Source organism: Triturus cristatus, chromosome 5_2 (genome assembly GCF_964204655.1).
Source record: "Triturus cristatus chromosome 5_2, aTriCri1.1, whole genome shotgun sequence".
NCBI classification, from domain to species: Eukaryota; Metazoa; Chordata; class Amphibia; order Caudata; family Salamandridae; genus Triturus; species Triturus cristatus.
This window is the reverse complement of record NC_140588.1, coordinates 683,746,340-683,761,543: the sequence shown is the minus strand read 5'-3', so window position 1 is coordinate 683,761,543 and position 15,204 is coordinate 683,746,340.

Below are 15,204 nucleotides of genomic sequence, written 5' to 3'. Positions count from 1 at the left end.
TTTTTAAATGTATGTGTTTGAACGAAAATTTTAATGTTATTTACGTGTTTTATTATGTATTACAATGTTAATGTATGTGTTGTGCTTAAAGTATATTTTCTTCATAGTTTTTTACATAGTCGATATTGTGAAATATTCTATATTTTGGTTGTCTATATTTCTGGTTTCGATAATTTTGTCATTTACATAGTCATTTAAGAGTAGACGATAATTTTGTTAACGATATTTTTAAATTCGATATAATGATATACGATATTTTGTTAAGACGATATTGTGTACTCGATATTTTTGTACTTTCTTTAATAAGTATGGTGAGTCGATAATATTGTAGTCGATAATTTTGCAACGATATTTTAAGTAGTCGATATTTTGGTAATCGATATTATGTCAGTGATCCGAAAATGGTATAGGTGTAACGTGTGACCCCCACCGTCACTGGATTCAGTGCTCTCACCATTATGAGAGGCCGTGTACCTTTTACAAAAGATAACCAATGTTGGTTGAAACATTCTTTTTTTTATAATTCTGTTTATTGAACTTAAAACAGTGATCATGCTGTACAGATATGTGTTTAGTACATTACCATAGTAGCGGTTCTTTATAGGCATCGGTATATTACTTTCGTCATGGATTTTACATCTACAGTAGATGCAGTGAGGTTTACACCATAGGTTGAAACATTCTTGGTTATTTGAATGAACTCCTGATCAAGTAAAACACAACATTAAGTTACATCAAGGGAAGTACAAGAATTATCTAGATTTAAAACATAAGGCTAAGAGGGTGTCAAATTGCCTTTCAGAGTAAGGAAGGGTGAAAGTAAATTCTCTAAACCTCTTGCCGGAGTTGACGCTTTTACCAATTCAGTCAGGTTTTCTGATGGAAGAGTTTGGCATCGCAGCAGACTGGTTAAATTTAATGCTGAACTTGAGAAATAGGTAGATGTCCAAGTAGGAAGAAGTTTTAATTGACTGGATTATGAGAGAGATTTGAGTTGTGAGTCGGCGGAAGACAGATCTTCTGATGATATTTCAGGTGATGTGTCTGAGCCTTCTTTGCCTTCTTCACCTGTAAGTGTGAATGCTTCTGTCAACAAATTTGGGAGGATGCTGAAACCTCCCGGTTATCTTAAAGATTACATTACTGAGCATTAGTTTATTTATTTATTTTTGCGGTTATGTTATAAGGGGGAAGGTGTGTTGTGTTTCATTTAGTAAATGTATAAGCTGTTCCACATGTTTTCATATGTGCATGCGCTCATGTCCTCGCTCATGTTTTCTTGGTTGTTAGGTCATTGATGACGCCTGGAATGTTGGTGTCATCAATGGTCGTTTGTGAGGATGTGTTGGTCTTTTTCACCAGAACTCAAATAAAGAAATTTAAACCAACTAATTATTTCAGCATCGTTTCTACATAACTAGAGGGTGTGCAAGCACTGTTACCCTCCACTAGAGTTAAACAAAGAGAATGCAGCAACACAAAGTCATGAAAACTCTTTCTTTGTGTTACTTGGCAAAGAAGATAAACAAAGAGCGCGTGGCGTCACAAACGCTGTTCCCTGGTAACTAATGAAACAGAGTATGCTTTGCTCCAATGTGTCACAAGTGCTGTTTCCTGGCAAGAAACATAAACCAGGAGCACGCAGGAACATGTCAGGAAGTGGCTTTGGCTATAAATTACTTCAACTCAGGCACAAAAGGAAGGATAGAGCCGCAAAGACACCACAGTGGCAGTTGTTTAACTTGAGCACTTTAAAGATCATGCTCCCTCTCTACACTTGCATAAAGGTGACATATTTAACAGAGTTTGCAGCATTGCTGACTCTCTTTTGTCCACAGTTAATGAAGTGGAATTAATTGAAGACAGTTACCATTCACACAGCATGATTCCACCAAACATTTTGATTTAATGAAAGGAATCCCTGATAGTGCGCAAAATATTATTTCAAATACTGTTGCGTGTGTCAATTTTTTTCCTTTCTGACATCAAAATAGATATGAATATCTCAAGTATTAAGGTACTTGAGATGTTGTTTTGTATTTATAGCCTAGAAGATAACCTGCCTATTGTGAATACTTTATTATTGGTTTTGCAGTCAATAGCTATTACGTTTAACATGCAGAATATTACAACACTGCCATTTTTTCTTATGACACCTTGTGATCCTCCTATACCATGGAAAAAATGATGGAAGGTCTTTGGCCACTATACTAGAGTGGGTGGTACTTCTCTTAGTGCGGAATGGTAAATGTCCTTATTGATGCACTGTCTAGAGGCTTTAAGGTCAAGAACTATTCAAACATCTCTCTGACCTATTTGATGAAGCAGCAAACCTGAATGAGCATGAAATGTGTTTAAAGAAACTTGGCTTACGTTATCTTCTCAAGGTGAGCACGGTGTAAGAATGCTACCACTTTGAGAGGAGAATGGGCAGTCAAGGTGAATCTGTGAACGAATACTGAAGTATGCAGATTAGCCACTACCTGTGGTTTTAGTGCCTCTACAGAATAATGTTTGAGGGATCACTTTAGGGTGGGGTCTACATAAGATAAGGCCAGGAAAAGGATGCACTAGTTAAGATTGTACAAGAAAAATTAGTCAATGATAAGACTTAATTATATTTAAAAAAATCTAACACTACAAAACCTTTTGAAGGAAATTAGAGACGCATGGCAAATAACAAAGATTGTCCAGGGTGGAAGGTGGTTTGCAAGCAATGTGGTTGCATGGACCACTTTGCAAAGTGTTGTAAGTCACTAAAGATTTGAAGAAAATAAGGAAGATAGATTATAATGATGATGACGTTATTGATAGGTCAATATTCTCCAAGTAAAAGAATATTCCTCAGATGTCCCATTGGAGGTGATTCAGGTTAATGACGAGCCTGTCAAAATTTTATTTGACTCTGGTACCAAGGTGACAATTATACCAAAAGAGTTCTATGAACAAACTTTAAAACAGAATGTGAAGTTGTTGACACCCAATGTAAGGCATGGGGGCTACAGTGGGGAACCTATAAAGTTGCTTTGCTATTTTTGGGGCACTATTGAGTTTAAAGATAGGATCATACCAGGGAAAAGGTATGCCTCCGTAAAAGGAGATTCACTCATAATTTTTTTCCAGCAATGTGATGTATGTGTCTACTTGGTTTCCAATGGGATTCCGCCCATACGAGTCATAGAGATGCCTCTTGTTAGAACTGTCTAAGGAGGTGGTTGTGAGTTGATAAAGGAGTTTCCTGTGATATTTTCCAACAATATGAGGTGGCTTAAAGATTATCTACATTTATTAAGGCTAAATTCAGATAGACAACCAAAGATGGCTAAGGTGAGAAATGTTCCTTTGCTCCTAAAGAACAGTATGGTAGCTGAACTACATAAACTGATCAGGTGTTGCATAAATAAAGGAAGTGAAAGTAAGGAGTGGCTTTCTCCAGTAGTTATGGGATGGGAAATCAATGGCGAATCAAGATTTTTTTGACCTAGGAAAACTCAACAAAGGGGTGATATTTGATCACTAACCCCTGCCAAACATTAATGAAATGTTGTGTTCTCTCGGAAGTGCCAGATACTTTTGCTCACTTGACCTAACTTCAGCATACCATCAGATGAAATTACATAACACACCCCAAGAGCTGACAACTTTTTTTATGCTCCTAGGCACTTTCAAGTTTTTGAGGATGCCTTGGACTAATCTCTGCTGCATAGTTTTTTTAAAAGGCAATGGAGAGAGTTTTCAAGGTTATTGAAAGAGTCGAAATCTACCAGGATAATGTGTAGGTATATGGGTCTCATCTGGATGAACATAACAGCAGGTTGCATGAGGTGCTGTTTGGATTGAAAAATAGTGTACGGACATTGAAGTCAGAGAAATGCAAGTTTAATGTCACTGAAATTGAATATCTGGATCATTTGGTTACATCCTCTGGTATTAACCCAAAAAACGGGGTTGGTGGAGGTAATCAGGAACGTGTGTTTCCCTCAAAATAAGGAGAAGCTGGTAAAGTTTCTAGGCATGGCTGAATTTTATGATACGTTTGTGCCACAATTTTCTAAGAAGATTGTGTGTGTGAGAGATTTTCTTTAAAAAGGGAAGGAGTTTCTCTAGTGTCAGTTGTGTGAAAAGAAGTCAAAAATGTTAAGTCTGTTCTTGATAAAGTCCCGTAGCTGTTCTGATGCAAAAATCCAAGCGACAAAACAGGACCATTTTGATCATATGAAGAGGATTGGGAGTAGCAGAACGGAATTATTCTGTAATTGAGAAAAAGGTGTTGGGAGTCTTTAGGGCAATTAAAAAGTTAAAAACTTTCTTTTGGATCACAGATTTATCATTAAGCCAGACCACAAACCTGTTAGGGAGGTGGTTTCCAAGGAAGGAGTGGACTTTGTGTCCCATAGGATTCATAAATGGATGGGTGCTCTTCAACAGTTTGACATGTCATGTTTGCCAATAATTTACTGGCAGATGGTTTTTAAAGGTTGGGTTACACTGATGAGATATCAGAACAAAATGATTTCTTTGAAGGTGAAGAATGCCAAGAAGAGGTGAATGTTTCTCTAATCACTGATGCTATTATCCAGGAAGAAGAGTGGAGAAAAGAATTAGTGGATGCTCCAGTACTGCAGAAAATAATGAAGATGATTTCTGATGGTTGGTGTGACAGGAACAAATGTGAGCAAACTATTAGAAGGTTTTGGCAGGTGAAAGATGAGTCAAATATTGTTGATGGTTTGTTGGTGAGAGGAAGTAAACTTATACTTCCATACAATTTGACAAAGAAGTTGGTGGTAAATGCACATGCCAGTCATATCAGTATAGCCAAATCCGAGGATAGAGTTCAGGGAGGATACTGGTGGCCGGCAATGGGTAAATTATAAAAAGAGTGGTGGTGGACCATCACATAGGCAAAGTAGAAGGGTGGATAGAGAGAGAAAAGGAGAAAATTATGAGAATGAAAAGTTTGTATGATGTGCGGGAATCAGTAAAGAGAACTAGAAGTAAGGTTGGTGACTGGATTATAATAAAATCTCCAAGAAATAGTAGTAAACTTTCTAACTTTAGTCAGCCCTTAAAAATTATCAAACTGTTTAAAAATGCTGTGAAAACGAGTAATCATAGAATGTGGAATCTGAAGAGAGTGGTCAAATTTCATTCCCTGGAGGGTCAATATGAGTTGCCAGTGTCTGAGTCGCCAGGTATAAGTGCTACTGCTTTGGGTAATGCTTAATTAAATAAATATTCTGTGTTGGGATCACAAGAAATCAAGAGAGCACTGCTGCGGCTGAAAGACTATGGTTAAAGCCCTAGATCCTTAGCTTGAAGCATGTTGTTCTTTTATACACAATTGTGTCCCTATTTGTGTGCATATATTGAATTTACTTTAAGTTAGACATTTTGGGGAATTGACTTCTTTATTTTTTACAACATTGGGGAGGGAGGCGATGTGGTGTTCTGTATACTTGTAATGACCACACATGTTGGAATGTCAAGATGGTTGCTCGGATGTAATTGTACCACTGAGGATTCTAGCTCAGTTGGCTGTTGTATGTTGCTGTGGCTGGTGGTGTCTTTGTTACATGAATCTTACTAAATAAGATAACCTCGACTTATCAAGTTTCTGCTACTTTCCTCTGAGAACTTAATAAGCTCTTGTTAATTTTCAGAAATAAATGTCCTCTACTTATTGTCTTCCAGATTACTAATAGTGGCCCTGACCTTTGCTCGTCTCCCCTTTACGAGCATCATCTAACTGCGTTCTTCCCCAGAAATGCTGCACATTTTGATTTTCTCCTTCACTGTGTGCCCACTTCCTACTGCTCCCACTGTAGTTTCTGTGTGAAGTAAATGTTGCCCGTTATACCTTAATCATCTGACCCTACCTTCAATGTAGTTTTGTTTCTTTTCTGCTTCCTGGAAATTATAATGCTTAAGTGTTACTCCTGATTAATATGAACCACAAACCACGATTTAGACACACAGCAGCCTGGTATTCAAGGAGTTAACATGTCTAAACTACGTTTCTATTTACTGCTCTAGTTTGTATTAATAATATCCCTTTGAAAAGCATGAAACTGAAACAAATTAGAGCAAACCAACATAGGACCCCATTCAGGGCCTGATTCACAAAGAATTCTTTCTGACCCAGCACTGATAAATACCTAGGAATAAAAACAACATACTTTAATAAGTTACATCACATTCACAAAAGATAAAAAAACTAAAATAAGTCAATAAATTAAGATTGCTAACTTAGGTATGTGTACATGTCACTTAAGCAGACACTTCGCCTCCAAGATCTATCTCGTGGTTGTATCAACACGTGAGGGGTGTGATTTGGAAAACGCCACACAAATATTGAACATCCCCATTCTGGTATAAAGCTCCAAATATTCACGAACATTTGGCATTCATATTACGTTTAATAAATACATATAACTGCACACTTAAGTAACAACTGGGAGGTCCTGATGCAATTTTGTGTAAAGTTCGGAATTGCATCAATCACCCCATTTTTCAGAAATGAGTAGAAGGGGAAAAGAAATGTTAAAAAAAAATGTTTAACCGAGAGAAGAAATTATTTGTAAAGTTAATATAATAATGAGCACATTTCTAATCCTATTACTTTGTATTGTAAACATGTTCGCAAATTTAGAACTATGAAAACAATAGTAGATGCTTTACTATGGTGTGAGCTTAACTTCAGAGCATGCCTATCCTTAGTTTGCGGGAGTCATATATTACAATAGTTTTCATGAATAAGGCCAATCAAACGTGAAACAGGAGATATTACGCTCTACCACACTCACATTTCCACAACCCCTTTTAAAGTTTAGAACCTCTGCTTTCAGTAGCAGAGGCTCACGAGGCTCCATCGTTGAGAACAACCTACCAGTGGCCCATGTACCAGAAAGTCACCCTATACTTAGGGCAAGTCTTTCAATAAAGCTTTTGCTCCCCGAGTCCGACATATATGGCATGGGGGATCCTCGAAAATAAAAATCAGAAATCCACCTAAATGCTGGAATTAAATCTCAAACACCTCAGCACTATTGATGTTACGTTTCCTAGAATCAAACCCCGGCTTCGGGACTTGTTCTTATGAAATAATAAAATAACCAATTACGCCAAAAATGACCCGGCAGGCGGCAGCCTGCCCGGTACTGAATTTTCACTGAAATTGCTCTTTTCGGGTTTATCTTGTGATAATAGGAGTTAGAGGGCCATCACGTAGAGGAAAAAAAACATAACTAAAAGTAAAATACAATTATTAGGTGTTCAATTTAAAAGCATTGTTGCTTTCAGTTTCCTTTTTTTCTTTAAAATAAATAAAATCAAATTGATATTTCAATACTACCAAGTCAAGTTGTTTTTAGTTAGAGCATTTTCAGTGCTGTTCGGAACCAGCCCATACACTATTAGGCCTGGGCAAAAATTGGGGGTTGGATTAGACAAAATACAATGTAGCCATCTGCCACTCTGCATTTCGACTTCTGAACGCCACCTCTTAATCACAGCTACCATTAGAGTTCAAATTGTAACCTACTACTTCAAGCCGGATTCCTTTTGCATTGTAATATGGTTAGTAGGCCAGGGCCCAGTAATCTGATACACTTTCTGTGGGTCACAATAAAGAAAGGTAGTCCTACATGGACTTGATACTTGGAAAAGTCTTTAGTACATCAATTATCTGCGGATCTCTGAAATAAGGGTCTTTCAGTTGAATTACTTTCCAAGCTCTTGAACAAACAGGCAAACCTGACATCAATTGATATCGATGACTTAAGGGTTTTATGATCCTCTAACCGCTCCAGTTTATCAAAAGGAACCTTGGCTGTTAGAGCAGAAGAGAGAACTGATGGGATATTGCTTTAGACTCACTCCAATAGGAGGCTTTTGGTACGGCAGGTCAGGAAATAGCCCAGAATGCTCATATCGTCTATGTGGGTCAGTAACATAATCAATGATGCATGTTATTTTCGTACTGACCATACTTAGGTGAGCCTCGAAAATATTGGCTTCGACTGGGTTTCAGATGCTTGAATATTTGGTCCTGTAATGTGGTGGTGGATGCCTGTTTATAGGGTGACTTTGGAAAGTTAACTTCTTGCTTTCTAAAAGTTATGAAGACTATCATGAAAGCTATGAGAGGTCGAGAGTTAAAGAGACAATTCGTAGGTGGAGCTAATCAAGGTGTTCAAATCTAAAAACTAAGAGGTGCCCTCATCATCAATAAATTGCTATAAATAAAATTAGGTTACTAGCAGCGTGTATTCTTCTTATTTCGTCACATCGTAGAGGGTGTTTAGCTGTTTTTCTGATAATAATGACATTTTAGATATTTTATGACAGGTTTGATATTTTTGATACTGAGGGGGAGATTTACAATTTTTTCACGTAACGTACTGCAGCAGCCGCAAATGCTGCACTGCACTGCGTAAAAAGGAGGGTGGAGGAGAGTGCCCAATTTACTAAAATAAGGCTCTCTCCTCCCCTCTCCCTTGCGCCGGCACTGAAATCAGCAGCTGTGCGCCACGGAGACAGCTTTACGCCAGAGTGCAAGGGTGTCATCCGTGAGTCTAGGATAGGTTTTGTACTGGAAGGGAACCCTTCCAGTACAAAATAATATGCTTAGACTAACTTGAATTCTTTTCCCACTTTGTATGTGTGCCGTACAGTGCAGAAAATATGCAATGTCAGAAAAGGAAGGAGAAATAAAAGCATTTCTCCTTTCTTGCACCTACTTTGAAAGGGCGCAGTTTTCTCATGCTAAACCCAGTTTACTTTGTTTAGTAAATTGTGTTTAGCATGAGAAACCTTAGGCGGTTGCACGGGAACACCCATGATCCACCCATGCTACACCCCCTTGGAACTAAGTAATGCAAAGCCGGTCTATGTGCTGCTTTGCACTACTTTCCCATTGTTTCCAGCACTGAACAACTTTAGCACTGGAAAGAAAATCGGGAAAAAAGATTTTGCACCAATGCAAAAATGGCGTAAAATCTTAGTGAATCTCTCCCAAAATGTTTACAGTCAATAACAGATTAACTCCTAATTAAAAACACATCTGGCCATTGATGATTTTAAATCTCTTGAGGCAAAAAAGTTTGCTCAGCCTTAATATATTAAAGGCAAGTTTTCTCAGAAGGGACCTACACCCATCTGTGACCATGATTCTGAGCAGATTGGATGCTGTGTGAGGTATTTTCAGCACCCAGAAAATATATGACTACAGCTGGATGTGCCATTTACTGTGTGCAGTACACAACTCAAATTCTCGTGAAAATGAGCAATTATGTGCAGAATGTAATGCTCTCTGCATTAAGGGCCATATGTAGGTAGCTAAATACCGGTCGGTAACGGCCGAAATTCGGAAAAAATCCCGTTACCGACCGGTATTTAGTCAAGTGAGATGTAGGAGGCCAAAAAGCAGTTTTCGGTAAATATGAAGCGGTAAATACCGATTCATATTTACCGATTTCTAAAATACCGATTCATATTTACCGAATACACATATATTCCGATTCGGTAAATAAGAAGTGGTAAATATGAAGTGGTAAATATGAAGTGGTAAACATGAAGTGGTAAAACGGAAAAAGATATGTAGGTAAAATCGGTAATTAAGAAATCCATGAAATTCGGTAATTAAGAGTCGGTAATTAACACAGATTGAAAGCAGGTGGTAAGCATCAACAGTGCATATAAGCAACCCCAAAATGCAACAGCATGGACAACATGGCCGCTCTGTATGTCTACAGGCAGCAGGTCAGAGGATTTGGAGACGGGAGGAACGCATCTACAGACAGCGCATCACACTCTTCCAACAGACTGACGCAGAGATACATGAAAGGTACAGGCTACACCCAAAAACCATCATGGACCTGATAAGGGACCTGCACCTACTCCTGGACCAGCCAACAAGAAGGGCGCATGCCATACCACCACATGTGCAGGTGCTCTGCAGCCTACACCTACTCGCATCTGGCAGTTACCAGGGGGGGATAGCTGCGGTGGGCGGTGTATCACAGAGTTGCCTGTCCCGTTTCTTCAGGAAGTTCCTGGATGCCATGATGCAGAGAATGCACCACTACATCAGCTTCCCAAACACACAGGCTGGACTGCAGAAAACTAAAACTGACTTTTATCACATGGCACAGTTCCCCCATGTCATTGGCTGGATTGATGGCACACACATCCCAATCTGCCCACCAGCTGCTACAGAGCACATCTACAGGAACAGAAAGTCCACCCACTCCATCAATGTGCAGGTAATCTGCGATGCAGGGAACATCATCACTGATATTGTTGCGAAGTTTCCTGGGAGCACCCACGACTCCTACATCTTCCAGAACAGTGGGATCTACACACGACTGCTTGCTGGAGAATTTGGAGACGGATACCTGCTAGGTAAGTAACAGTGACGCCCCATGAGACTTGCAAATCATAGTGTATTGAGACATGTGACTGATGGTTCCCTTTCACTCACCTAGGCGACAGTGCATATGCCGTGCGGTCATTCATCCTCACTCCCTACCTACACCCATCAACCCAGAGTGAGAGACGATATAACGTGGCACACAAATCTACACGCAAAGTGGTGGAGCGCACGTTTGGACTATTGAAAAGCAGGTTCCGCTGCCTCCACTAAAGCGGAGGCACACGCCAGTACACACCCATCATCTGTTGCAAGATCATTGCCACTTGTGCAATGCTGCACAACCTTGCCACAAAGAGAGGTACAGAGGTGGAACTAACAGATTTTGAGGACAATGATGATGATTCAGGTCAGCCAGAGGACAACGCTGCTGGAGTGCCAACAGCAACAGATGGGAGAGAGAGACGGGCAGAGATCACATGCAACTATTTCTGAGTAAGTAAGGGGACACAGCCAGTTGTTGTATGTCATGACGTAGTTTAATAATGCGGCACTACGCCACGAAACCAAGATTATGCCATTCTGGCAACATTGCGTATTGACAAGTTTGAAGTCCAGGGTTACGTCACCCAATTGTCTTTTGCTACGCGGTGCAGCATCAATGTTTGCGGCCACGTGCTACAGTGTGGGATGGCACGGATTCAGCCTCCTCACTGGTGCCAGCCCCATGCCGCCTGCTGCTCCTGCGTGTTTCTGGGACCGGGGGTGTTATGCTGCTCCTGCTGCTGGTGTTGATGCTTTCAGCAGCATCCCCTGCACCACTTGTGGCCGCCTGACTGGTCAATAGCACCTCCAGGGCACTGGTGACCTGCACCATCCCCCTAGTAACGTCGCTGCTGCAGTGCGTCAGGCCCTCCTGCATGTTCACTGAGCGCCGGCAGAGTAGTGAAGTTGCAGTTGCCAGGCGGTTGAGTGCCCTGGTGTGACTGTCTCCCCTCTGCCGTTCCCGGCGCCTTGCAGCTCTATCTGCGTCTAACTTGCTGCACAACAGCTTCATGGACTGTGACATGTCCCGCAGGCCCGCTACCATGTCAGTAATCCCCGCCGCCATTGCGCTGATGTTCCTGTCCATGTTTTTGAATGTGGTTCTCAGTCCCCGCACATGCCGCTGAACTGACATGACTGCCTTTGTTTGTAGGCGCTGCTGCTTGAGAATGTTGCCCTCGAGTCCCGCAAAGACCCCATGGCAGTCACCGTCTGCTGATGGACTCTGAACCCGCAACCTGCGGTGCCGTCTTGCACCTGTGTGTGCTCCCTGTGAGGTGGAGGGCACAGTGGCATAGCTCCCATCCTGGGGCATTGTGTTTGGCTCCGGGCCCCTGCTGTCGTCGGATGAGGTCTCTAACGCTGCCAACCTGCCAGCAGCACGCCTCCTCGGCATCACAATTGCAAGTGGTGATGTGGCCGGTGACTCATGCATGAGTGGTGATGCGGGCTGTGGTGGTGGTGATGCAGGCTGTGGTGGTGGTGATGCAGGCTGTGGTGGTGTGATGCAGGCTGTGCAGTACTCGTGCTGGCCAGAGCTGACCTGTCTTGCCGGTGTGCCCTCTCTCCTGTACCATGTGCAGTCCTGCGCGATGTTACATCTGTGGACAGAAATGCAACATCAGCTCAGTGTACCTGAAGGGCTGCATTGCAAGCATCACAATAAATTCATGTAACACTCTCACATTGTCCTCTGCCTGCTTTTGGCTAATGTGTGTACCATGCATTGTTGTCCTGTGCTATTCACTTCATGGTTGGGGGTTCCCTGACTACATCTCCCATAATGCATTGCCTGTCTGCACTAACACATGGACTGGAGTGGGATACTCATTTCACAATGGGAGATGTGGGATAGGGGTAGGAGGGGCTACATTGCTGTGCATTCGTCTTACCTTGTTGGGTGGCGGCTCTGGCAGAGCTGTCAACATCTCCATGCCCCACGACGCTCTCGTGCTCTATTGTGGCCTCCACCAGCTCCTCCAGTTCGGTGAGGGCAGGTGCCCTGTTGATTCCACCTCCAGTCTGGCTGGCCTCCTTCTGTATTTCCCCCATCTTCCTCTTTGTCACAATCCTCAGGTCGTACCAGCGCTTTTTGAGTACCTCAATGTCCCTGTGGGTCACTCCCACAGCATTGACCTGCGCCTGGATACCCAGCCATATATTGCGCTTCTCAGACTCCGGCACTTGCAGGGACTGCCTCCCAAACAGCTTCTGGTGCTGCTTCACCACCTGCTCCACTAGCACCTGGAGTTCCTTGGGGCTGAATTTCATCTTCCTCCTCCTTTCCCCTCCATCTCTCTGTGTCCTCTGGCTGGACATGATGATTTTGAGCTGCACAAACAGGCACTGGCTCCCTGCCTCTCCTCTGCACTCCAAGCCTCTCCAGAGTCTTTTGATTGTGTGCACCTGCCTGGGTGTGGCCACTTCCTGGTTGGGTGGGGTGTGGTTGCACAGGATTGGCTGTTTCATCCAGTCATGTGATTTTCTTTTCCCGATTCGGTAAATACCGATTCGGTATTTACCGAATTGGTAAATACCACCTCGGTATTTACCGATTCGGTAAATACCACCGCGGTATTTACCGATTCGGTAAATTCCGATTCTTGAATACCGAATGTTACCGATTCGGTAAATATTACCGAAATATTACCTACATATAACTTACCGATTCTTAAATACCGATTCGGTACGGTTCGGTATTTAAGAATCGGTAAATGTTATTTACCTACATGAGGCCCTAAATGTTTAATTATCAGAATTAACTGCTTCTTTTCACCCAGTAAGTTTCCTGGTTTCATAACTTTTGACCTTTGAGATTTATCATTTTTTTAATCAAGTATTTTCTAATGAATTATACAACAAAGAGCAACAAAACATACTGATCAGACAAAAAGATCAATATAACAGCAGTGATAGCAACCAGCCTGATAGTCTATCAAATTGCAATAAATAAGATAAAGAGAAAAGGAAGTTAAGGTCGGGGACCAGGGTGCAGCTAGAGATAAGAGGAGAGAAATGTAGGGAGCATGGGAGCTGTAGGGCTGGACCACGGGATCAGAGGTGGATTGAGGAGGGGAAAGAAGGATTTGTGGGCGGGGGAGTGTGCTACTGAGGCTCAGCCAGGGAGGATGGAGGTGAAGCACGAAGAGAGAACATTGTGAGGTTCAGGGAGGTAGTGTATCATCTTTGGTATATGTGAGGAAGTACTCGATAAGGGCATCCCATACCATCCTCACCCTCTGCCCTCTCCTATCCTTGCAGAAGTCCCTGTAAGGACGCCAACCGAGGAGGTTGGAAGGAATGCCAATTAAGGGAGATAGCAGGCTGAGCAACGAGTAATGCTAGAATTGCATGGTCTCTGGCTACCATGCACTTCCTGTTTATAAATATTCCTAGGGATGTGGACAGAGTTCCATCCCCTCATGACCTGTGCTGTGAATAGCCTGTCAGTACGAGGATAGGACAGTACAGGACCAAAACATGTGTTGAAGATCAGCTGAGTCCTTCTCTCATTATGGACAATCAAGGGGAGCCATGGGAAAAAGCAGTTTAGCTGATATGACATGAGGTATCCTCTATGGAGAATGGCAAACTGTATGCTCTGGAACTGGGCATTACAAGAGACTTTATGTGGGAATTCAAGGGCTCTGGCCCATTCAGAATCATGGAAGGCTTGGCCTATGTCTGCATCCCATTTGTCTCTGAGGGAGGTGAGCGGAATTCCTGTGCGATCTCTAAGGACCCTGTAGAGCCATGTGATAAAGCCACGTCCATGCCTATAGTGAGCAAACTCTGAAACAACAGTGCGTGTGGGGGGTTCACTGTCTGCTATTGCCCCCTGGCTATGAAGGGAATGTTGTCACCAGTGATATTGCGAAATTGGCCCTGGGAAAGAGTGAAGTAATCAGTTAGAACAGTGGTTCCCAAACTGGGGTCCGGGGACGCCCAGGGGTCCGTGACACATTCCCAGGGGGTCCGCAGGGAGCAGTTTTAAAAGCACTGCAAAGTTCCTTGCATAATCAGTAGTTTTTGGGCAGCAATTAAAGTGTCAAGATAACTCAGGTGATTAATGAATTTGCTGGAGAGAGATGGGGGGTTTGCCCAGTGGCAGCTTTGACTCATATTAGGGAAGCCCAGATGGTTAACATGCCTGCTGCAAAGAATGTCTACCATGCATTAAAAAAAAACGGTATTTTGTTTTGTGCATAGCTCAGTGCGTTCCTGCTTTTCCCACAGAGACTCTTTTGTTATTGTGCAGTTCGTAAGTTCACCGCCATCAAAGAGCTGCATGCAAACTGCATGGTACAAATTAGTAAGTTATGCTTTTTCCCAGTCTTTGATTATCCCGATGCTGCTAAAAAGGTTGGTTTGGGGAGAAATAAATCCTTATTATCAAAGTCAATGCTAACCCCTGTGTTATTTTCTGAATCCTGAGTTTTTGCTTCTCCAGACCAAGCACTCTTAAAAAATGCCTACCAGTATGGATGACTTGTGAATCCTACACCTTGTTGTACCCTTTGCGTTTTGTAACATTTTCTATTCACTGATTTACACTTGCATGATTAATTGTCTCTGTGTGTGTGTGATGTAAAGTGCTCTGACACCCTACAGTGGTATGAGATGTGCTATAAAACAAATTAAATACATGTGACAGTGGGGCTATGGAGAGATGAGAGGCACTGTTGGAGGGCAGAAGTGAGGGAATCATTGAAGATTGTCAATCATTAAAGACTGACAAAAGATTGTTGTATCCTGGTGCATAGTAAGGTCATTATTTACTATGCTTT